The following is a 25108-nucleotide window of genomic DNA, read 5'->3' as shown; positions in this document are numbered from 1 at the left end:
TTTCACATAAACAGACTGACATAAGGATTAATAACATTTTCCTTCAAAGTGGTAAAAACTAGTGGAATAGTTTGCTTTCTGAGTTCAAAGCAGTCCTAAACAAATCAGACATTTGACAAAGCAGGCAAAGCTGTCCAGTTTGAAGATGTAACAAGATTTCTATGGCTGGAAAGCTGGGAAAACCTTCATAGCAGCACTAAGTAATTTATAACAAAAGAGAAATGAGGGGAAAGACCCATAAGGTTCAGTTAAGTACAGGATTTAAAGGCATTTCATGAAAATCTTGCATAGTTTCCATGGAACGCAGTCTAGAAGGAACAAAGCAATTTTTATATAAATTGATGGGAAGTTGTGCATATTTAAGAAAACAAACAGCTTTCATTGTGGTAATGTTTGTGTCTATAGGAAACCAATTGGAAAGCCTCTGCACAAATTTTAATATGATCAAAACATTCACAGCACAGATTGTTCTAATTTTCACTCTTAGTTTAATGTTAACTTCCTATTTTCCACAAATATAAACAGAGATCTGAAAATCTTGAAAACAAGAGAAGAAACAGAATGCTGAAGCCAGACAAATTAGGCAAAGGACAAACTGATGTTCATTCTTTGAACATCAGTTTAAAAAAAAAAAAGCAAGAATGTCTCTTGGAGTGACTGCACATCATTAAATATTTGAGGGGCTACAGCAACAGCTAAGTGATGTTTCCCAACTTGAACATGATAGATTTCTTCTTCTCCCAGTATGAGGAAAGAAGTCCCCATGGGAAGGTAAACTTGAGTCCTCTGGGCAGGATATGTTGAAAATCCTTGCTCTGTTGAAACAGTGTGTTTGGTAATCTTACAATCCCAAGGAAGAGTTTAATATAAATGCAGGAGCTGTGGGGAGTGAGGTCGGCTGCCTGCACACTCCGACGCTGAGTGCATAAGGAAGATTTCCCGTAGACTCAAAGAGGCTTTGCTTCGGGCAGGGACGTGCAGCTGAGAGGCTGATCCAGGCAATTGCTCTGCAACAGGGAAGAACCTCCTTGCACAATCCTGGAGCCTGGGAAAGGGACAACCACTGGCATTTCACTGCCCTTGTTTTCAAGTCTCTTGTTTGCAGGGGGTAAACCAGCTCTGGCTATTTGCTGCTCGGGCAGTGGTGAGTAACGTTCTTCATCTTCACCATGGCTGCCTGCGTGCCAGCATTGCTAGACCTGGGCAGCTGAGCCCAAGGGGTGGATTATCTCAACAAAGGGATGACAGGTTTGTTGAATAACTTCCTGGCTTCTTCCCTGCAAACTGGAGACAGTTATCACACAACCTTCTTTCTGCTGTCCAGGCTTGAAGAGAAAGCCTCTATATGAGAGATTAAGTGCTTTGGGTGTATTTTGGGGTGGAAGTGGGAGGGAGAGACCAGTGGGAGAATGTCAGGGAGAAAGATAAGAGAAATAGTAAATAAAAAACAGGGACCAACAATACTTCCTTGGTCATGGAGGGCCCATGTTCTAGCTCCTGGTCTGATCAGGATGAATTAGGCTGTTGCCCGGCACCTCTACAACCCAAAGGAGTGGGTCCACCACCTGCCCGGTAAGTCAGCCCTGTGCAACATCTTGCATCTGAGTGTCTCCTCTGGCTCTGGAAGGTCTTCTCCCAGGTAAAGCTTGATCAAAGCCAGCACATTCCTGCCGCAAGGTGATGTTCCTAGAAACAGGCACCCCCATCCCTCAAAGTCCAAGAACTTCCAGCCAGCAGATTATCTCCATTTGTTCCCCAACTAGTAACCTGCTTGCTGGGGTCCTCTTTATTGCTGTCAGTGGAGAAAAAAAGTCATATTGCTGTGTGCTGGAGAAGACAACTGGAGCATAGGAGGGAAAATCTAGTCCCAAGGCACTCATTCGTACATCAGAGGTGCCCACCTCACTTCTGGCTGACCTGCCCCAGCACCTGAGGGAGACATTTCAGATGACCCCTCACCACAACACTTGCAAAGTTTTTACATCTACAGTGCAAATGTCTGTTTACTTACTGCCAGCACAGAATCTTTTGTATGTTACACTCAAATCAAACTGTACTTGTAGAAATAACAGGTCCCTTCAAAGACATAAGCTGATGCGGACATACGAAGTGTTCTCCTGCTCAGCACAATTAGTACTAGAGAAGACTGCCTAAGATCCACACACGTCTTTTCTTCCATCAGACACGGGAATCTACGAGGGAAAAAGGATTATCTCAGTTACAGTATGTGCTTTAGACACCTCTTACATCTCCACCTAAGTGCTCTATTAGGCATTAAAGTCATCTTCATCTTTTCTTGCCAGTCTAGGATTTTATCATCATATTTTCTTAATTTTAGAACTATTTCACTCTTTATTTTCTGGCATATGAAGGACTAATTATTCCTGGGAAACAGTGAAAGTGATTCCAGAAACCATAACATTTTTCCTCTATCTCTTTCATCTCATCATCTTATGTCACTACTAGCAAAACCAGCAATGTATAAAAATTACTCATGCCCTTTCTTTAATGAATGGGAATCACCACTAATAACCAATTCAAAAATCCCAGATAACAAGGGACGCATAAGGAGAGATCTTTCTTGTCTGGCACCTGGTCCCCAGCCAGTGTCAATCAGTGGAGCTGACCTGATACAGCTGGAGCCCAAATGTGCCCAAGTGGTGGGAGCATCTGCACGGCACCCACCAGCATTCACAGGGTGCTGATGTCGTGGCAGTGGAGCCGTGCAGGGTTGTAGCAGGGAAGACTCATGCTTGGGTTCTGTAAATCTTCTGGGTGTTAGGAAAAGGCAGCTGGTGTCCCAAAATCTGCCACAGGGAGCAGGGTGATTCATGTGTTTTGTGTTTCTCTTCCATGGGGCAGACACTTTCTCTGTCCCCTTGGGGGACAGGGCTGCCGTGTCACCTTGGGCAGCACAGAGCAGCAGCTGTGAGAAAGTGGCAGGTGTAGAACTGTGGCTGTCCTGGCAAGCCTGGGTGGGGAGAAGGAAAAGAAACCACTTTTTCAGGAACCCGGTAGACTCTGAACAGATCGCATGAGTCACCTCACCTCCACTGAACTTCACTTAACTGGCATGAGCGATCAGCTTCCTGTGGCTGAAGGGTAATTTTACACTTTAAGCCAGAGTGCAAAACTTTCAAGGCCAACTTGTGTTGACTTGAACATCTCAAGATCCCAGTGCTTCCACTATTATTTCAGGCAGTCAGCAGCTGTTCCCACTTGCACATCTCATCAATAGAAAAAAAAAAAAAAAAGATAAAAATCCCCCCTCTTACAAATCCTACTGCAAACTGAGACCATGCAGGCGTGGGTGCCAGCCAGCATGCCTTTTGTGGTGGACTGACCCTGGCAAAGCTTCTCTGTCACTTACCTCCTCAGCTGGACATGGGAGAGAAAATACAACAAAAGGCTCATGGGTCAAGATAAGGACAGGGAGAGATCATTACCATTGTGCTCAAAACAGACTCAGGAAAAATTAGTTTAATTTATTATCAATCAAATCAGCAGAGTAGGACAATGAGAAATAAAACCAAACCTTAAAAACACCTCCCCCCCAACTCCTACCTTCTTTCCCAGCTTAACTTCACTCCTGATTTCTCTACCTCCTCCCCCGCAATGGTGCAGGGGGATGGGGAATGGGGGTTTTGATCAGTTAATCACACGTTGCCTCTGCCTCTTCTTCCTCCTTGGGATGTGGGACTCTTCACACTCTTCCCCTGTCCCCGTATGGGATCCCTCCCATGAGAGACAGTCCCCCATGAACTTCTCCAGAATGAATCCTTCCCATGGGCTGCAGTTTTTCATGAACTGCTCCAGCATGGTTCTGTTCCCTGGGGTGCAGGCCTTCAGGAACAGACTACCCCAGCGTGGGGCTGCCCAGGATCATAAGTCCTGCTAGCAAACCTAATCCAGCATGGGCTCCTCTCTCCATGGAACCACAGGTCCTCCCAGGAGCCTGCTCTAGCATGGGCTTCCTACGGAGTTACAGCCTCCTTCAGGTACATCCACCTGCACTGGTGTGGGGTCCTCCCTGGGCTGCAGGTGGGTTTCTGCTCCACCAGTAACCTCCATGAGCTGCAGGGGACTGTTGGCCTCACCATGGTCTGCAACATGGGCTGCAGGGAACCTCTGCGCCAGCACCTGGAGCACCTCCTCCCCCTCCTTCACTGACCACAGTATCTGCAGAGTTGTTTCACTTATTCTCACTCCTCTTTTTGGCTGCTGCCACACAGGGTTTTTTTTCCCCCTTCTTAAATATGTTATCACAGAGGGGCTACCACCATCACTGATGGACTTGGTATTGGCCAACAGGAGGTCTGTCATGGAGCTGATTGGCATTTGGTCTATTTGACATAGGGGGAGCTTACAGCAGCTTCCCACAGAAGCCACCCCTGTAGTCCACCTGCTACCAAAACCTTGCCATGTAAACCCAATACACCTTTCAACACAGACACCTGCTAACCCAGCTGGCACCCCCACCACCCCAGCCTTCCTCCCAGCTGCTGCAGCACAGGGAGCATCACTGTCATTGCTGCTGATGTCTGTGTACGTTCAGGCTGCAGACGGGTTTTCCTTGCCTCTCTGCTCCTGTTTTCTCTGCATGGCTGCCAGGTAGCCCATTGCCACCCCAGCACGCTAAGAGCCCCTGTGCGAGCGGTGGTTAAACTTGCCTTGGCTTGGGTGGGGTGGGAAAGGAAGGCAGGGCAGGAGACAGCTCCATGAAGATTAGCTGCAAGTCACTTCAGGGCAGACTGAATTTCAGGGATGAGGCAATGTTGCTGCTGCATTGTCACTGTCAGTAAGCAGAGAAATAAAAAATAAAGCGCCAGAGCCAGCCACAGGTTCCCTACAGAGCCTTACTAAAATGAGTGGCAAACACCACACTGAAAACCCACCCTGGCTGCAGTTCTTAGTCATTCACTTTCTCCTTTTCCCCCACTGCCTCTCAGAAACTCAGATGCACTGAAGTTGCCCACACATTATTGGAAAAACATTAGGTTTTTTAAGGTAACAAAGGAGGGCTGGGGGGAACACATGCAAATTCAAGAAGGAGAAGCTAAATATGTCAACCTGAGCCTGCTGTTTTCGCTCTTTTTACTAAAATACTACAACTTAGCACTGAGTGCTAAACACAGCAGCATTGCTCTTGCCTCTTCATTATTTTGCAATCATTGCCTATGTTACTAGTGACACAACATCCAAACAGACCTGTGATGGAGTGAAAAGAAAAAACGAGAGAATAATAAGGAAAACAGTGAGGGTACAGACTTCCATCATGGTTGGGCCTCAACATTGATATACAGAAACAAAACCTTGCTTTTTTAATACACAGGAATGAAGCCAAGCCTTTCTCTGAGGATTTGGTTGTGCATTTCGAACCAGTTTAGTGGCTGGGAACACTTTGGAGGAGTGTTTGGAGGAGAGTGAAATGGGAGCCTGGCTCTGAAAGGCACTGAACAGGAGAAAGGAGGCTGAAATTCCTCTCCTGTTGGGCACTTGCCTATGGAGAAGGTGATCTTTTTTTTCCCTGTGCTCTGGCACCAAGCCTGTGGCTGTGTACCACAAAAGGTAAGTGGACAATTCCACCAACAGAATTCATCAACTTTTCCTTCTCAGTGAAGGACATCCTAAAACCAGACAGACTGATGGTACAAGTATGGTGATGGTTTATTCCTAACTAATGATAAGACATTTGGGAAATAAGTGTTACCTTCACAATCTCCATCTGCATCAGCCCAAGAATACTCCATTGCCAATCCATCAACAAGCACAGTGGAATGACTTCAACAGAAGCTGAAGAGCACAGACAGAAGCACGTGTAGAATGACACTGAATGGCACAGAAAGCAAGTGGTGCTTTTGAATGCATAATGTCTGACTTTTCATAAGATAAAGGAACTATGTTGAGGTAAGTAAAGCTTAAATCACCTAATTGAAGAGATAGAGTTGCCTGAAGGGAATATAAAAACCATTAGAAAAGACCTGTTCATCCTCCTAATAAAATGAGGAGTCATCAGAGAGTCATACTGTCTCAGGTTTTTTAAACTACATTTTTTCATAGGTCAAAGGGGAATCCAGCTGAAGAACCTGGTGTTAAAACATCATAGTGAGTGCAGATAGTTCCTGAATGGGAAAGTAAATACAGCAGCACCCCATTACTGTAACAGGATTTCACCGTGGAATTACCAACCAAATTGTCAGTTAACAAACCTGGAAAAGTTCTAGTCAGCTACACCAAGTTGTTTCTCAGCCCCCCATTTCTTGCTGAAGCTCTTATCACCAGCTCTCACCACAAAGCCAGAGATGCCTCACATTTATTTACCTTACTCAACTCGAAGAGCCGAGTGTCAACTCTCTGACTTGATTTAGCAGGGAGGTACTGAACTGCAATGAGAGCAGCAGCTCTGTGGAAATAAATCCATTTCTTTGAAATAGAGAGGATATTGTTAAAGAATAATTTTTATTGTATAGATAAGCCTAAAGAGCTTGCAATTAGATATAGGAGAGATAGTTGTCTGTCAAAATAGTAACAATTAGGGTTTGTGGCGTTTGCACTGACCCGTGTGTCCACAAGAAAAAAAAAAAAAAAGAAAAGGTATAAGACACTGATGAGACAAACATTTAATGAGGACTATAGCACAGCTGAAATATGGCTGTCAATTTTGCCCAGGGTCATGTTTGCTGTATGCCAGTCTCAGGCTGAGCAATATTGATTCTAGTCTCTTTTTTTTTTAAAGAAGTTCAGTTAGGTATGACTTATGCCAACCAGTCAGAAAATATCACACTTGTTTAAAATAGAATAAAACCTGGCAGTTTTGAGCACCATTATTAGCAGAAGACATGCTACAGAAATATTTGTTATCCTCTGTGAACTTGCTGGGTAGCTACTATGCACACACATAGAATAACCAGGTCTGATCTGCGCTGCCCACATACACGTTGCCTTTTTGGTTAAGGGCAGCAGTGTGTTTTTTAAGAATATTTCTCAATCACCCCCACATATTGCACATTGTTAAGGTTCATGGGACTGTTTTAACACAGGCAAACTGGACTACTTTCAGAGGAAACAAACCTAGAGCAGTGCCTCAGGTGTGCACCAAATGTGCCTAAATTCCTTATGGGTCATGAGAGGCGGAACCTTGGATAAGTCCTGCAGACAGCTTTGAACCACGTGTGCAATGGGGGTGCTTGGTTCTGAGAACCAGACCCAATTTAGTTCAAAGTAAACCCCCCAAACTGCACATTGTGGATATGTGACTCAGCACCAAATGCTCTATCTACTGATACGCTCCTACTGTACCAAATTACTTCCCAGTATAAACACAGCAACAGATGTCTCCAGACACTACTGTGTCTTGCCAACACAGCAAAAGCAGAACCAGTGTTAAAAAGAGAGAGACATTTTTTGTGGTATATGAAATTTAAGTCCTGTAGTGAGTGGTCCTGTATTTTTCACCTCAAGTCCCAGCTTTTGAATGTTGAAATAGACTGGAGCAATAAGCAGCAGTGTGTGTTCCCTTAAATCGAAAGGATGTTATAAGAACTTTATAACAAAGAAGAGGGCAATAAAATCCTTTTCCTTTGTGCAAAGGTACTTATTAGTATGCGTGGTTAAATTCTTCTGTGTGAAAACAGACATAATTCGGTCTGGCCATAACTAAAGCCAGAGTCCAGCCATTATGCCGGGGTAAGAAGAACTTTTATGCTGTGTTTTATTTCAAAGATTCCCATTCTGGATGTCTGCAGACCTCCGCCGAGGCCAAAGACTGCATTAGCTCTCACTTTGAATTCTTCTCAGCCCCACTTGCAAACGTGAACATCTACAGGCTCTGGTTTTCGCTTCCAGAAAGCAACATTAGCCTAGAACATGCTACAGCGAATGGCAGCCACGGCAGGGAGAGGCAGCAGGGTCTCTGCAGCCGACTTCTCGCCGCCGGCGTGCCCCGTGCGGTCGTTTGCACCTGCGCGGAAAGGGTATCCAGTTTCAGTGTTGGGGTCTGACACTCGGCTTACATCCGCTGACACAGCTGTACGTGACTCAGCAAGGCCACGGCCACAATTGGAAAGATGAATTCTCCCCTTTCCTTAGGAAAATAAAGAGCAGCAAGTGCGAGTTTGGGTCCTCATGCTTATGCTGATTTGACTCTAAACTAATTTTGAGCATTTTGGCCAATGAATCGGTCTACAAGGTCTGAGAAGTGTGTGGTGGTTTTTCGTTTTGGTTTGGTTGGTTGGTTTTGTTGTTTGGTTGTTGTTTTTTTTTTTTTTAATTTAATTTACCATAATTCATGATCTTCGACTACCACCTTTTAATATTTGGATACTTTTTTCTTGTTGAAATGGGGAATGGAGGATCTTTCTTATTTTTTCTGTTTTCAGTGAGGAAAAGTCTGATAAAGAGGTTAGGAACAGAGGCTTTCTGGGGACACGGAACTCAAAAGAAGGTTGTTGGTCATTGCAGCTAGTCCTGCCAGGATGTGTTAACCCCATGCCAAACACACAGAGCAACCTTTCTGCAGCTCAGCAGCCATGAACAGCCCACAGGAGCTGTGTGAAGAGGTGATCCCTGGGGCAATGGAGGATTTGCTAAGTGAGAGCATCACAATGATCTTGAGAAGGAGTTGTGTCCCATACTATAGAGACAGGCTCTTGGAGAACCAGCTGCCTCTGCTGATCTGACTGGAGGACACTCCTGATAAAGTGAGATGACAGCTTTCTTGGAGGGCATGTGACCTGGTATTTGCTCCTGAAAGATTTCTTTGGACTGTCACAATCTTCAAAGGTGTCCTTCTCCTCAAGCCGAGAGAGCCAGAGCAGAACACCCAAAGGAAGGACTCACCCAGTACATAAATTAGTTTGTACACAATTATGATGGATTGTTCTTTTCTTAACTCATCAGTATATGGGATTTTCATATCAGATGGTATGGAGAGCAGGTTTACTTTCATGATGAGAGCACCAACCCTCTCTCTCTTTGCTTCAAGGTTGCTGCAGATTAAAGTGAGCCCTGAGCACAGAGGTGGTTGCTCACCATATGCTTACCAGATCACTAGTGCCAGCTCCTTTCCATGGTAAACTTGCTGTTCCCTGAAACACATAGAGAAGACTTCCTTTTGAAGTACATTTTTCATAAACTCTTTGCTCTGGCACTTTTTCAGTAGGTAAAAATGCCCAAAAGACTTTGAGCAATCACATCCGGTTAGTTGGAATTTAAAGTCACTGAAGAGAAATATGTAACTGAATCATAAAATGCATTTTCCCAGACAGTTTTCAGGATTCACCTACATCCAGACAGGCAAATGCTCCTTTGGAAGAGGACTACCCTTGTGTCCTAAGCTCCTGAATCCACTGAGGGTCTGCCTCTGTGAGCTTAAACATGCTGTTCAGCCCCACGAATAGTAATGTATTTATTTGAGATGGATCTGATACTGAATGGATCACATGCGTGTGTGAGAAAAGAGGAGGAAAGTGCTGCAGCACCCTGTCCATTCCTCCCATTTGCATTGGCCAGCACAACACAGATTCCTATGTTATGTGATGGATGTTGGGATATATAAAATAAGTTTCTCCACCTACCTCATTTAGATCCATGCTGCCTGTGCCCCTGAGGAAGGTTTGTTTTTAATTTGGATCTCCCACCATGATGACCTTTTCTTCAAAGCATCTGAAGACATATTTTTGTTCTAACCCATTTCCAGTTCTCATTAATAGTTCTTAACTTACAAAGCATCTTTCATCCTTTTAAAACCCTTTTGGCAGCAGGTCACAGAAACTGAGGCAAAGGACTGGGAGAGAGGGGAAACATGCATTATTGATTTGTTATATGAAACGTTGTGGGTTTAGAATAGGTAAAAACAGTTAGGTTGAATTGTTCAGTATGCTCTTCATCAAATACATAAGTATGTCTCAGGTTATCCTAAAGCTGTAGTTGCTCAGACTTTGATGTAAACTCTCAAATCTGCTGGATGGGATTATTTGACAACAGTTACTTCTGAGCATTTTCCTGCAGAATATTTAGGGATCCTGTCTTCTGCCTGGACACAGAGGAAAACAAATCATGCAATGAAAGAAAAGAAAAAGGAAAACCCAAAGCAATAGCTCGCATTTCTAGTATCAGAGGAACAGAGTGAGTAACATTTTCTTTTAACTTCAGAAACTCATCTCTTTTGGTTAAGAAAAGGTTATGAGAGTCTCAGATCTCTTTGACAACATTTCCAGAAATCCATTACGAACAATGATGATCTGTAAGAAGATATGGTGAGTTTAAATAGGTAGAATCTGCATCCTTTTATTGTCAGAGCTAGCCTTATATTCCAACTTGCAATATCATCATGTTCTAATATTAACCACATGAGATCTGCAGCTGGAAGTTTTAGATCAGTGCTTTGAAGACTATGAAAAGCTTCCCATTACTATTTAAAATATTTACACTGACTGTCACTAAGCACAACAGACCTTGTGTTCCCAAGGAACATCAGTTTGCATAGAGCTGTGTAGCCAGAAAATGCAGCACAAAAACAGTGCAGGGAGAGGCTGGAAAGGTCTTCCCTGAAGCTGGGAGCAGATCTGTGTGCTGCTGAGCTGCGTTTGGCCAAAGATGCAGCAAGAGTGAAGGTGTACAGTGGGACAAGGGGAGCATCTGGGCTGAATTCACAATCCTAAACCTGAAGCTTGAGTGGGGCCCATTCATGGCCCACTCACATTGGAGTCTCCAACAGGGGTTAGAGAAAACTAAAGGGAATTATTTGAGGCCAGGTCTTCACATCTGGGGCCTTATTTCTGACCAGCTGACTACCCAGAGCACATGTATTCCCTAATAAGACAAGGGTTACCTTTCAGAGCAAACCCCAGGGCAAGACACATGCTGCTCACACTGCAGTGCCACAAGTGTGCAGCCCAACACTGCAGGGTTCTCTCCCTTTCAGCAGCATCACAGAAGCAGAAAAGTATCTGCCACAGCTTTTGCTGAGAAAAATACAGCTCCCCAGCATATGTGGTGGTGAGGCACTGCTCTGAACGGATGTTTTTAAACCTCGAAAATGTATGTCCCTGAAATTGTTTTCCAGTGTTTGAGCTGCTCTCTGTAGATCCTTGTGTTGAATATTGGTCACATCATCTGATTACTGTGGTTCAAGATTGTGTATTTTGTGGTTAGAATTGGGGTAGGCTCAGGAGTTATGTACTGTGGATTCTGTGGTTAAACTACACTATCTTTGTTGCTGTCTTTGATGGTAGCAATTTTTGCTTTAGCACTTGCTCCTTTCCTGCCACCCACCTACTCTTTTACTCACCCAAAATGGTAGTGATATGCCTCTGGAGACTCTTATTTGATACAAGCCTTATTTCCTTTTTTCTTTGTGACAATGCAGTGGGGGTGCCACTGCCAGGGCTGGGTTGTCCTTTCAAGGGCTGGGGTGTCCTTGCTAGGGTTGGGTGCCATTGGGCAGCTGGGTAGAGGTGGACCTTTTCTCACTCTTCAGAGCTGGCCAGTATCCATGAACCAGAGCATCTCATCTGCTGAAGAGGTACCTCTGCAAAGCCCATTCCACAGCAGACATATTTCTAATGCATAGAGTTTGACAATGCCTGGTGAACTAAATGAAGCAATCACCAGGTGAAATTTGGACCCAGGTTGTTCAGAAGTTAGACTGAATTGGCACAGTGGTAGTCCCAGGCTTTTACAAACGGACCGTTAGATGTGAGCATAATGCTCATATGCCTTTTAAAAATATTTGCTAAGAGACCAGTCAATAGTTCTATTTCTCTTACCATATGGGAAAAAAATATGGTTCTGAACTGAATTGTTGTCTTCCCACATATAGTATCCTCAGACTCATTATCCTGAAAGATCTAACGTTTGTGCTATGTCAATCTGCTGACATTGCTTAAAAGCACCTCATGATGCCCCTTGGCTTCTGAAGGAACTTTCCTCCTTCGAGGGTTTTCCCAGAGAACAGTCTCAGATCATCGTTTAACCAGCTCTCCTGAGTAAATCAGAGATGAATATTTATAGATCACAACTGTCTTAAATTCCTTACCTCATCAGGATACTTGTCAGAACTAAGTCTTTCTAAACCCTTTCCCGTTTCAAAACCTGGTGATTGTCTTGCCATTATTAAAATGCAGGCTCACTTGTCAGTGCACAGATTAGTATCTAAAGTGTCAAAAACCCAGTTGGTTTTTAAGCATTGCATAACCAAAGTAAAACTTTGATTCCAGTGCAGTGCTGAGTATTTGATTAGGTACGTTACTAGAACCCAGATGGGAGTTAGCACAGCAAGTGCTCATGCAAGATCTCAGGTGCATGTAGCTACATTGCAAAAGTGGCCAGAGATTCAGTGCTGGGGTCAAGTGGAAGACTTTGGAAAATACATGACTCTTGATACGCACGTTAATGCTGCCTACCCCTTTTCTGCCAGGCTGTAATGCTCACAGAAATGTCTGAGGACCTTTGGCAGACAAAAAAGCTGTCGTAACACTCCCATGTTGCTTGACTGTGCTATTTATTTGATCTCTTTGACTTCATTCATATTTTGTAGGTTTAATACGCTCAGAAAAAAAAAAAAAAACAACCCACAACATTAATTAAACTGAAAGGATGCTTTAAAAACTGATTCAAAGATGTTAAGAAAAAACTGTAAATAGGCAGATCTTATTCTGCTTAAGCCTGGCTTACAACCAAGAAGACTGTATTCATGATTTTACCACTGAATCTAAATAATTAAGAGAACCCCACGCAGGGCTTGTACCCACTGAACTACAGCCAGTTTTCAAGAAAAAAAAAAATCATTAGGAGATGTAGCTTTGCTTACTGTAGTCCAGAGACCGTATATCTTCTGAAGAGAAGTCTGGCTGGGTTTACAGAGAGCTCAGCACAGCAAATCCACAATTCTGATGTAGGTGCTGCCACACAAACATCATAACCATTGGAGCAAGGGGTGGCACCCCCCAGGTTGGGAAAGGTGAGAAGAAAGAGCTTTGTTTTCATCATTGTTTTGTTTGTGCCTGGCAAATGAATTGCAAGTTTTAGGTAAAACACACCTGATAAGTATTTGATCTTCTGGAACCTTAGAAGTTGCTGCTATTGAATCCCTCCATTTGGTGACAAAGTGTGTTTGTATAATAGAAGTGCAACTTGGTTTTGCATTTTGATTTTTGGTTTCATCAGTCAACAATGGAACAGGGTGTGTTTAATTGCAGGTTTGCATTTAAGAAAGGGATTTGCAATGTAAGGAGTATCTTCAGAAGCAGAAAGTGGATGGAGTATAATGCTTACTGTTTGGGCCACTGTCCTCTGCCACATCAAAGCCTACACCTCAGTACTTTTGTGCTCTTATGCTGACATCTCAGTTCAGCAATTGCACTTTGTTGCTGTTCTTCACGAGTCAAACAATGCACCTATTGTGTTTTTATAAGAGATAGGATGATTATCTCGACTGCCAGGTGTGAAGAGTGAACTTTCCTAGACCAAATTGCAGTACAGCAAAACAGCCAGAGTCATTTAAGGCTTTTGCTGTCTCACTGCCAATCACTGGCTTCCCAGCTCTTGGCGTGAGGCTCCAACTTGGCAAACAACTGACACACATGCCTGACTTTAAAATCAAGAGACATCACGGTCAATTTGGACAGGTTACATCCTAAGCACCACCAAACACGGCGTTTCTTGAATAAAAATACACTAAATATGGCCACTTACATAGCCCTGCTCTTCTGCTGTTCTTTTATGTGTATGTAGGGAATGGCAGCAGTGGGGGATGAGGTGTTTGCGTAGGCCACAAGCACAGTTGCATGGGGCAGGCACATTCAAAGTAAGTGTAAATTGGATGGCAAGACTACCTGCAGCAGCCAGGAGTGTGTTTCTGTCTAGTCCAGCCTGCTTTTTGGGCCGGTTTGGCAGCCTGTAGCAGGCTCTCTGCTTCCACAACTACAGTGAGATCAGCACACCAGCTGCCCAGAGCCAGCCCAGTGAAGCACCTGGAAACATGAGATCAGCTTTTGTTTTGAGTGGAAAACTTTCTCTTAAAGCAAAGGAGGAAGGCTGAGGTTCTGATTTTGGGACCTATCTGAACACTTTTCGTATGGTCCCTGGCCCGAGATGTTAGTCTGCATCCACAAAGACAGTTCAAGACCCAAGACCAGCTCAAAACCACAGTTGTTCCCTGCCCAAGCAATTTCTGGTGTTGTCTATTTCCAGCATTATTCTTATTTTAACCAGATAATTGAAGAAATGCTTTTTCAAACTGAAGCACTGTACTTCTCAATATTATTGCATTTATTACTAAGGAAATGGGGAAATCACGGCTCTCTTAATGTGTTTTCTGTTGTTCAGATCATTGCATGCAGTTTCATGGAAATACTTGCAGAGCATGATGAAGATCATGGATCTTAAGCTAGATCACAGCCTGGCTATTGACAGTCCCTGCTAAACAGCAGCCAGGCAAGGGAGATGCTCTTGGGCACTAAACCACATCAGGTCTCCAGGAGACCATGAACCACCCTGAGTACCAGCTACCAGCCACCAATGGAGGCTGCCATGACCTCCCATGCCCCTTCTCTGCAGCTACTTGTGGGACTCATGAGCCCAGTGATGTTTTCTGAGCCCATCATGGTTTCTAATGCCTGGTCAGCTCCACAACTTGGTTCCAGCCCTGTTCCCAACCCTTGCACAATAGATTCCTTGGCTGCCTGGCTGTTTTTGCTCTCCCATCTACTTCAAGCTATGACTGCCATTCTTGCCTCTGCTCCAGTCCTCTCTCTGTCCTTAGCTGCCTCCTCAATCCTGTGTGGAAACCCTGGTACCTCATAGACTTCCAGGAAACCCAGAAGCAAACGAGAAAACGTGACTCATCACTGCTGCCTATAAATCATCTATATGGAACTACCACAAAGATCAACAAAGCCATTCAAACAGCACACAGTGACTGAGCAGAAGCAGACAGCAGCTGGGACAGAGCACTGGGGATGTTTGCTGGTGGACAAGGTGATTCTTTAGCCATTTCCTCATGGCTGCCTGCCACATCCTAAGGACACTGTTACTTCTAAAAGATGACATATATTAGTAATTTAAGAAGGGCCATAGTCCTGATTTACTGAAAACCTTGTTTAAATATCTCAGGAGATGCCTGTGAAACGACAATGAACTGCAGCAGCTAGTGGCTTCTCAGGCCAACAAAAACATGCTGAGTGACAGCACGCTGATATTTTTAAACTCTAATCTCTTCTGTCTCTGTAACTCTGCAAGAAGCGGTGATAGACTGGATGGTGCAAGGCCTAACTTTTGTCCCAGTTCTCAAGCATTTACTAGTGCATTCAAAAAGAAAAACACAAAGGAAAGGCTGTTTTACCACCAAACTATTTTTGAAATATGAGATTTAACTCTGGGGCCAGATTTTCTGTATTTATTTTAAAGCATTGACAATAGTGTTAAGAGTTACAGACAATAGTCCAGAAAAAAAAAAGTTTTGTCCTTACTGAATTTACTGAAAAGTGATCATTTATTCAGGCTTCAAGTTAAAATAATTAAAGTACACACTTAAAATCACCTCTGTTCAGGACAATGCTGAAACTCATAATTAGCTGCACAGGAGTGATATTTAAAGACACACTAAACACTTCCCTGAGTCTCCACTGATTCTTGTTTTCTGCCTTTGCATGACCCATGGACAATTTCATGACTGACAAAATAGCCCAAACATTTGGGATGAGTCCCTATAAGCAAAATCCAAGATGAGGCTTCCTTTGTGTCATGATCCCATTTCACACTGCAGCAAGACACACTCATGCCTTGTTTTATTTCTTCTCCCTGACTTTCTTCATGATCAACGCCTATACTCAAAGCACCTGGTAATTACACAGCCACGCAACTGCTTACAAATGCATATCTGGTCTGGGATTGATCGAAAATTGCTCTGGCAACATATGCAACATCAGAAGAAACAGCCACATTTGATGGGGCTGTGGGATCTACAGAGTGACTGCTAGCAAATTTTGTAAGTCTTTGAAGAGATACACTAGAGTTCTCTGTCTCTTCAAAGTGGGTTTTTGGGAGAGGGGAGCGCTCTTTTTTAATGCACTTTCACTGTGGTTCTCTTCTGGCTACAGGAAAGCTTGAGAAATTTATTTAAGGTAAGAAAACACTTCCACGATTCTCCAAGTGTTGGGTATTTTTCAAAAGGCATACACAGGAAATTTCTCCTCCTGATCACCTATACAAACATGAAACAAGAAAACATAAGCACTATTTTAACAAGCTCCTGGGAAAACTTTAAATAAAGCTGAGATGAGGCCAGGTGGACCAAAAGAAAGTGCTTATGCTGGATGCTCAGCTGAGAGCCAAATGAAAACAAAGTTATTTCCTTCATGAGCTGATGACTCAGAGGACTGGCAATGACATGGAAGACATCACGTACAGAAGTGCTGTTGCGAGAGATGAAGTGGTGAATAATAGCCTTAAAGCAAAACTTTCACAGCAAGTTCATTGGTTGGCGTTTCCCCAAGCATCACCAGAGGATGTGACCGGCCAGTGTGTGGCTTACTTCCCAGCTGACTGTTTCCCCAAAGTGCCTGCACAGCACCCGGCAAATGGCCAGTGAAGATGGGTCAAGCACTAGCAGCATGCAAATAGAAGCTCACGTGGGTCTTCTCAGTGTTATCCTTCCTGAATAAACACTGGATTTTAGTGGCTAATATTGTTAATCCAGTCTCTAGGTATCGCTAAGTGCAGGCTGACCTATACACTCGAAGGAGCTAAAGTCTATTATTCTTCAGTGTGTAATGAGCACCATCTGCCCTCTCTTGTAGTGCTACAAACACGCTATGGAGGTGTCATTTCTCATGTAGCTGGAATCTTCCTTCAACTAACACAAAAGTCAAGGTCATTAAGGTGTTCTTTTCACTCCTATTAATACAGTTGCAATGTCCTTAATGCCACAGCAGCCACCCTGGATGAGTACAGGGATCACCCTGTTCAGTAACCTATCTCCAGGATGGGCTACCAGCAGATACTTTGGGAACACATTTAAGAAACAATATCAACCTAGAGCAACTATTTGCCTGGTATTACTTTGTTGGTTTCTGCCTTGTAGAAACTTGTTGCCCTAAAGATTTTGTTTGGCTTACTGCATTTCACTGCATTCAATAACAATTAAAGGACCTTTTTTTTTTTGAAAGGCAATAGCCACTATATCCACTTTGGTCTCCACAGCATTTGATAACAATGGTTTCCGCAGCTAATTTTTCAAGAAGTGTTTCTTCATTATATTTATTCTAAGTCCGCATTCATTAGTCACTGGACATCTCTCACTTCTTGAGTTGTTACAACAAATAATCTCACATCCATCACCGTGCTCACATAACATGGGATTTTATATATATTGTCTTCTACCTCCTCTGAGGTGATAATGTCTCAGCATCTAATACCTGCTGTAATAAGCAGCAAGCTGGACCTATTGGAAAACAAACTACCTGCTCCTGAGTTATTGCAAATGTTGTATTGCCTTAGTTGTTGAAATTGGGCAAGATAAGAAAAGCTGCAGAAGCATGGATTTCTTTTCCAACAAGGTAGGAAATATTACTTTCCAGCATGCATTAAACCTTCCACAAGATTTATCTGATTCCCTGTTTGCTAATGTCAGCTGCAGTGATAGTCCATGGTAACATGCAGTCCCATGTAATTTTAATACAGAGGATAACACTACTATGCCTGAGTCTCCAACTCAGAAGCAAACCCAGCCATTAGTGGGCATCAGGCCTCACAGAGCATTTCTTGTCTGTGTTATCCACCTGCATAGGAAGTCCAAGACACCAGATGGCCACGCTGGGCCAGCCCCCAGTAAGAGTGGCTGTGCTGAAATGCCACCATGGCCTGGAACAGCCAAATCCCCTAGGCTGCAGCTGAAGGCTGTAATGGCACCTCTACAAACCACTTTTCACAAGGAAATGTTTTCCCTCATTGACACCTTAACTAGAAATACATGAGAAAGTCTTAAAAGACGGTTGTGTTTTATACTTAGATGATGAAGGGAAAATACACTATCATTTTCTCCCTGGAAGAAAAGAAATGCAAGAGGTTTTCTCCATTACTAAAACACCCGAAGGGTTTTCTTGCTAACCATGGCAGCTAAAACCTTGCAGGACCAGACCAGGAACCAGGAGACCATGTCCGGTCTGTGGTATTTCTGCCCAAGCAGCACCCCAGTTCCACATCTGGGAAAGTGCCAGGCACATGCAGCTCTTTGCTTGGCTGCAAAACAACATAGAGGGGCAGAGACTCAGCCCAAAGGTGCCTTGCTTTGGACCATCACGGGCCAGTACAACTTTCCTCTGGGCTAAGCATTCCTTGACGTGAGTTTTCGTTTCATAAAGACAGTGGCTTATCAAGCCCAATGCAGGTTCCTCCCATAGCACTTGATAAAAGGGTTCCCAGGTGCACCAAGGCTGTGGTTAGACATCTGCAACTTCAACACCAGCAAGGTACACACATCGAAAACAGAAATGTAAACAAAAAGGCCTCCAGTCATCCTAACATCCATGTTCCAGTTCCCTTTTCTTCAGAATTTCTCTCTCTCCACCCTCTCTTATAATAAACTTCGGCTTCCTGGTGCCATCTCTACAATCCAGATCATGCTTTACCACCCTGTCCTGCACCAAGCCCCCACAAACAAACCCACCGCATCTGATCTGAGCCTACTACTTTGTTCTGTTAGAGAGGCCTGACTACATTTTGGGGTTAAATATTTTTTTTGTTCACCGAATAATGGCAATTTCAGTTAGCCAAATTTTAAATTTGTTCTTAATCAAATCACTTTGATGAATACTTTCCACATTTTTCTGAAACTGAATAACTGAATATATAATTTAGAACTGCTTCAACTGTTTTTTTAAATTTATGTAAATGTAATAAGAATTATTATGTTTAATACCACGCAACCCCGCCCTCCCCTCCCCCCCCCAAAAAAAAAAAGTTCCATTTTCCACAATAATTTTTTCCCATCATTTGGCTACCAAGTGCACAAATCAGTCATTTGATAGCTTTGGAAAAGAACAATAATAAGAAAGTCAAGTAGAAAAACTACAAGGAACCCAGAAAAATATAAGAAGACACTTGACTAGATATTTGCCTTCAATATACATATTGGTACCTAGTAAGTCACTCTTCTTTTCTTGTCTCATTGTTACTCAAACCACAGGCAATACAGGTGGAAAGAGACAGAAAACAAAACAAGAAGTAAAATAACATGGGGATTCCTTGCTGCAGTTAAGCCAGGTGTCATTTCCAGATTTTTAGAAATTCTTGCCATGGGATATTAAAGAAAATGAAATCCTTGAAGTGAGCAGCTCTGGGGATCACTGTGGGAGCAAGGAAGTGAATTGCCCTTGAAGAGGCAGCACCACAGCAGCAGTCAGCTGCTTTTTGGGGCAGACAGAGGAATGGACAGGTATTAATCACTTCAGTTCTAGAGACAGTGGGCTGGGGGAGTCAGGAGTGTCATCCTGCTCGGAAAATTTCCTGATTCAGATCCTTCAGTGGTTTATAGAATAAATATCCACAGGATGACACTGATCCACTTATTTTCTGCTAGCTTCAGAGTTTGAGTTTGGATCTGTGATTTAAATAACAGATGGGTAAAATCACATGTAACCAGGCAGCTCCCTAGTGGCTGTATAGATGTGGATGTTGGAGAGCATATGATTTTCCAAGCTAAGGTCAGCACTAACCTGAGCTCAATTTTTCCTCCAGATCTGCTTTTTCTAGTGCTATCATGCAGCTTCATTTTTTTGGCTTGTTCCACCCCCTTCTGCTCAAATCACACCCCTGCAGAGGATCCTTCCAATGCAAACAGGGGAGCCACACAGCTCCAGAGCCCCACCATTTCTGGAAGATGAGAACATACCTCTGTGAGGTGTGGAAACTGCTGTCTGCCATGTTAATGAAGCCAAATTGCAGAAATCTGCAGCATAAATCTGATGGTACCATCTGGCCCTCAGCATACAGGAGATAAGCGTTCTGGTTTATAAGGAGTTTATTAAAGCCATTAACTTTGGAAACCACTCACCAAATAGAACTGTTTATAAATTATAAACAAGAAGCCTCTGGTACTTTTTTAAACTTGTGAAATCTGCTTCTATATTTAACATAGCTTCAGCATATCACATTTAACTCATTTAATGGTTTTTATACTTTTACTTAAGATATTCATGATTCTTGGATCTGGCTAAAGATTAGAGGCAAACCACACCACAGACACAGTGTGGGGGACAGCGGGGTGGAGAAATTAATTTATCTAGTGAGACTCAATTCTTGTGAGATGGGGTTAATCTAGTGACTACGTAGGGGCTGGCTGTCAGCCTCACCCACCAGGAACCCCTGCCCTGAAGGATTGTTCTCTGCTGGAATGTCGTGCTCCATCAAAGCAACAGCGTGGCTGCTGGGGATGTGTCAGCAGGTGAGTTTGCAGGAGCAAAAACCTGAGGGACTCCCCTCAAGCGCCCTGCCTTGTGTCAGGCGTTTAAAGGCCCTGTGTTTTCTTGCTTCACTTTCATCCTCTGTATTTTGTACATACACAGGTATATATCTACGTCTTAAACTCTGAATTGAAAGCACCTTAAAATAAAATGGAAATGCCCAAGTAGTTTTTATCCAAAACACACTGAGCAATGTTTCGGTGTTGTCTGAACATTGGAGCTTGGGGTTTTGAATTATTCCTGGAACTGAACAAAATTTTAAGGAGAATTTCAACAGAGCTGTAATTTCTGTAGGGATTGATTTCTCACACACTCCTGCTGCAACGCGCAAGCATATACTAATTTCCATTTCCCTAATTTTCACCAAAGAAAGTGACTGTGTGGGTATTTTAAAGTTTACCTAAATTGCTCTCTGACTGCAAGACGTTCTGTGCTCCGTCACAACTTACACCCTCGTGGGTAACACCTGGGGACACAAGCACTTTCCTACCACCTCCAGCAGCTCCCAGTGTTTTGGTTAGTATTCAGCAGGTAGAGAAGAAGCAGTGGGCTGATGAGCCTTGTTAATTGGTAAAAAAAAAAAAAAAAAAAAAAAAAAAAAAAAGTGCAAACTGATTTTTGGGCATTGTACCTAGCCAGGTTTACTAACTGTACAACAAATATGTATTAGGCTAGAAAGAGTAGACTCACAGGCGCCAGGAGTGAAACATTATCCTTTTCAGACAAAGTCTCAGACAAAGATCTTTATCTCAGAATGATATATGGGATATATTTTTGAGATGACTCCACATAATACCTTTATTATTGTTGAAGTTTAACAACTTTAAAGGGAAAAAAAAATCATATTTGTCCTTTGTTACTTACCCAAATATGGGCAGGAAACTTCCGATGGGGCTAGGCTTATAAAGAAAAACCCCATTAGCCTAAAATAGCACCAATATTTATAGCATTGAGAGGGGGGTACATGAAGCAACTGTAGAATTTGTCTGAGGAGCCAAAACCTGTTGCTGGTTGCAGAGTGCTAATGAAGCTCCATTGAAAACAGAACAATTGCTCTGTGTGTACTCAGGTTTGCCAGTGAAGAAATCAGGACTGCAGTTTCTGACAAAGATGAGAAATTCAGATTGAACTGAAAACAGCACAACATTATTAATCGTAATTCTTCAAGATAAAGTTGATGAAGATCAATTTTCAGGAAACTCAGAACTGTCTCAGAACATTAAGCATTTGTGCTACACTGCCAAGAAGAGAAACCAGTTTTCAGCCAAGACATCGGTCGTGTCCCTGGCTGGGAAATGAGTTATCCAGGCTTTGCCTTGGGGTTTTTCAGTTTTTTAGGAGCATCTGTTTGAGGATGGGCAAACTTTCAGGAGAATATGCTATTTAATGATCTTTATTGGAGGATCAGCAAGAAGAAGACATAACGTACTGGTGGTCTTTCCTTGCACGTGCTGAGGAGGGCAGGCCGGTTGCCATCCCACAGCGCCCAGCAGCAGGCTGGTTGCAGCCAGGCATCACATTGGGAGGAATAGACTTTAGCACAGCTCTACCATGCAACTTTTGGCATCTATGCATGTATTGGGTCTTCCACTGCTCTTTTGGCAACCACGAGACCTTTGCTGATTGTGAAGATATATTGCCCTATTCTGCAAGATCCCATCCCACTGGGCGTTGCACATCAGGCAAGGCAGGGTGAGTGCTCATCCAGCGTGGACTCATTTGTATTAACGAGACAACTAACAGGATTCCTGTATCTGTGCGCCATGCATGTTCCCTGATTTACCATGTCATTTTGTGCCATGCCATGCCATTTTGTGCCATGCCATGCCATTCAGAAGGGCTGTAATTTTTCCATTTTGCGGGACCACTGCTGGAGAAACACAGGGGGAACACATATGATACAAATGTCTTCCCCTGCCTGGGGGTCTTCCAAAAACATCAGGATGTATTTACTTTCTCTCAGCTGTTAGCCACATCATCCACAAGCAAAATCAGAAAAAAAAAAATCAGAAAAAATCCACATAAGCAAAATGTGGCTAGGCCACACATGGGCATACAATCATAGTCAGGCTCCTTAAGCCACTTGCACTTTTTCACTGGTGGCTTGAATATTGCTGAGGTGCAAAGAACATCCGTGTATGGGAGAGTTCTTCAGGATGAAGTAAACGCTTTTGCCCACCACTGCCAAATGTGCCTTGGAGCCCACTGTACTTCACATGGTGTCTGCAGAGAGGCTGGATCACCACTGCCTGCGGAGCTGTTGGAGGAGGACTCTCTCTTTGAGGTCTTCTGCACCCTGTGTGAGACTGCTCCCCGCTGTGACACTGACGGCTGATGGCCAGGTCTAAACCGCTGGCTGTCAGATTGCCAGTGCAGCAGGTCCGGGTGTGGCTCCTCTGGAGCAGCAGAGCCTGGAGCCCAGGGTCAAGGGCCTCTGCTGCCAGCTGCCTGTGGGATGGGGGTCTCCACACATTTTCAGTGATAAAGCATGAAAGGGCCCTGCTTATTGGAAAAAACATTTTGACCCTTTTGCTTCTGAATGGTGCATGGCAGAGACAAGTGAGACGAGATGGCTTCAAAAGCCACTTCTTACCTTACGGTGCCTTTATTGCACTTCACACTGCTGTTTTGCAGCCCTCAAAATTTGTGTGCAGGCAGTTGACTTGAGGATGCATGCAGCTGTGTGGGTCACTTCATGTCAGAGACAGCACTGGAGAAAGGGAGCCCAGTCTTGCACAGCCCTTGTCTGTATAGCCTGTGGGATCAGTGAAATATCATTTCAGCCATCCTTGACTTTCCTCGCCAAAGACACTAAAATGTTTAGCTCCAGATTTGGCAGGTCAAGAAGCCTAGCATGAAACAGGGAGCAAACTAACCTAACAGTATAGACTTCAGCCTAAATTGTCTCCAAAGGCAATGGAAACTGAATAGCCAGTGATTTCAAAAAAACACCATTCCCTCATCTTCTGCAGCAACCCCCACCCACGCCCCTTATTGCACATTTCTGAAAATGTTTGCATTTGAGAAGTGATATCAAGTTATGTGAACCTTACCTGAGAGGGGGTTGCAAAGAGAGGTGGGTAGGTGAACATATGTCTCAGTTACCTCTTTGTCCCAGTGTCATAAAAATGTGTCCAAGCAGGGAAAGAAGTGATCATGTGCTCTGGCAAGCTAATGGCAAAGCTGTAGTAAGGCAATCTAAGAGATATCTTGAGAAGCAACTTGTGAAAGGCATAAAATCCGACACAAAACATTCCTCTAACCCATCAGTAGAAGAGAGTCTGCCAGGGCATCATGGGGGCTGACAGATGACTGCAGTGTGCACCACTGCTTGGAGGAGGTGAGAACAGAGATGAAAACTGAAAAGCTTTCCCTCACAGGGCTTCCAGCCTGCAGTCTTTCTTTGCGGGGAGGGATAAGGCCAAGAGACGGTTTCAAAATGATGTGTCAGTAAGAATGAGCTGAAGGTGCTCAGGAGTGGAGCTGCTGAAACACTGTCATCCATAATCTACTAGTTAAACCTGACATGGCTTTGCCCCAGGCATTGCACTAACAACAGGACAAGGCAGTGGCCTGGCCTTTTATGTTCAAGGTGAAAAATGTTTTTTATGGAGGAAAAATGTAGCATGGGCAGGCACCACAGATCTCACCTGCAAAAGTGGCCTGTCTGCACTCCTGTTGAATAAAAGCAGCCTAACTTTCAGTCAGCCTCACTTCCTTTTTTGGGGACTGAAGGACTGGTGCAGGTCTCATCCATCCCTGGTCACTTGCTAAGTGCATGACTTGCCTTCAAGGTGGCAGCAGCCTCTATTCACATTCAGAGAGTACTGCACAAATACTGTATTTATAACGATGGAAGCAAAACAAAGAGACTGGAGCTGGCATTGATGAAACATGTTTTCTCTGCTTTCCATTCCATGTGGAAAAGACTTTGATCACTTTCCTGATAATCGGTTGGGTCTTGTTCATGGTTTTGTAAGCCCAGTTCCACAGGACTTAATGGGAAGAGTGGAAGCATGCAAGCGTTAATTACACGGTATTACATTGCACTGTGTGTAGACATCACCACCAAACTGTTCACCCTAGACACAAGCAACTGTCCTTTCTTTAGTAATTCTGCAACTGACATCCTTATGCTGCTGGAAAATAGCATTTGTCTTGGTGACGATAAATGTGTGGGAAACTGATGCATCAGCAGCAGCTCCTCCTCCACAGGTACTGCTTCTCATATTTTGACGCACCTCTCTACCCCATGCTGTCTCAAATCTAGGGCTTTCATGTGCCTCCTGGTGCAGCCCTGAGCAAAGCAGTGAGGAAACTACCCCACGGTGAACAGCCATAGGAAATCTCATGTCATGGAGCTAATACTTAGAGCTGGATGTCCTCCTTAGCTGCCTTTATCCTCTGGCTATGTCTGAAATATGGTTGGGAAATATGACTGCAGTACCCAAGCAAGTTTAATGTTAAACAGGTCATGCACTGGTAGCAAGGAAGCTATAACATTATGGTGTGTACTGGGAAAACCTTCAGGAACACTGAAGAGCTGATACTGAAACGAGTATTACAAAGCTGTGTAATGGTGCAATATCCTCACTAGCTGAATTAGAGCTGTAGTGTGGTCATACTTCTGTTTGCTATATTAGCTA

This window comes from Streptopelia decaocto, assembly GCF_964273445.1.
Source record: "Streptopelia decaocto genome assembly, chromosome: 1".
In the NCBI taxonomy this organism is placed as follows: domain Eukaryota; kingdom Metazoa; phylum Chordata; class Aves; order Columbiformes; family Columbidae; genus Streptopelia; species Streptopelia decaocto.
Note: the sequence above shows the minus strand (reverse complement) of the source record.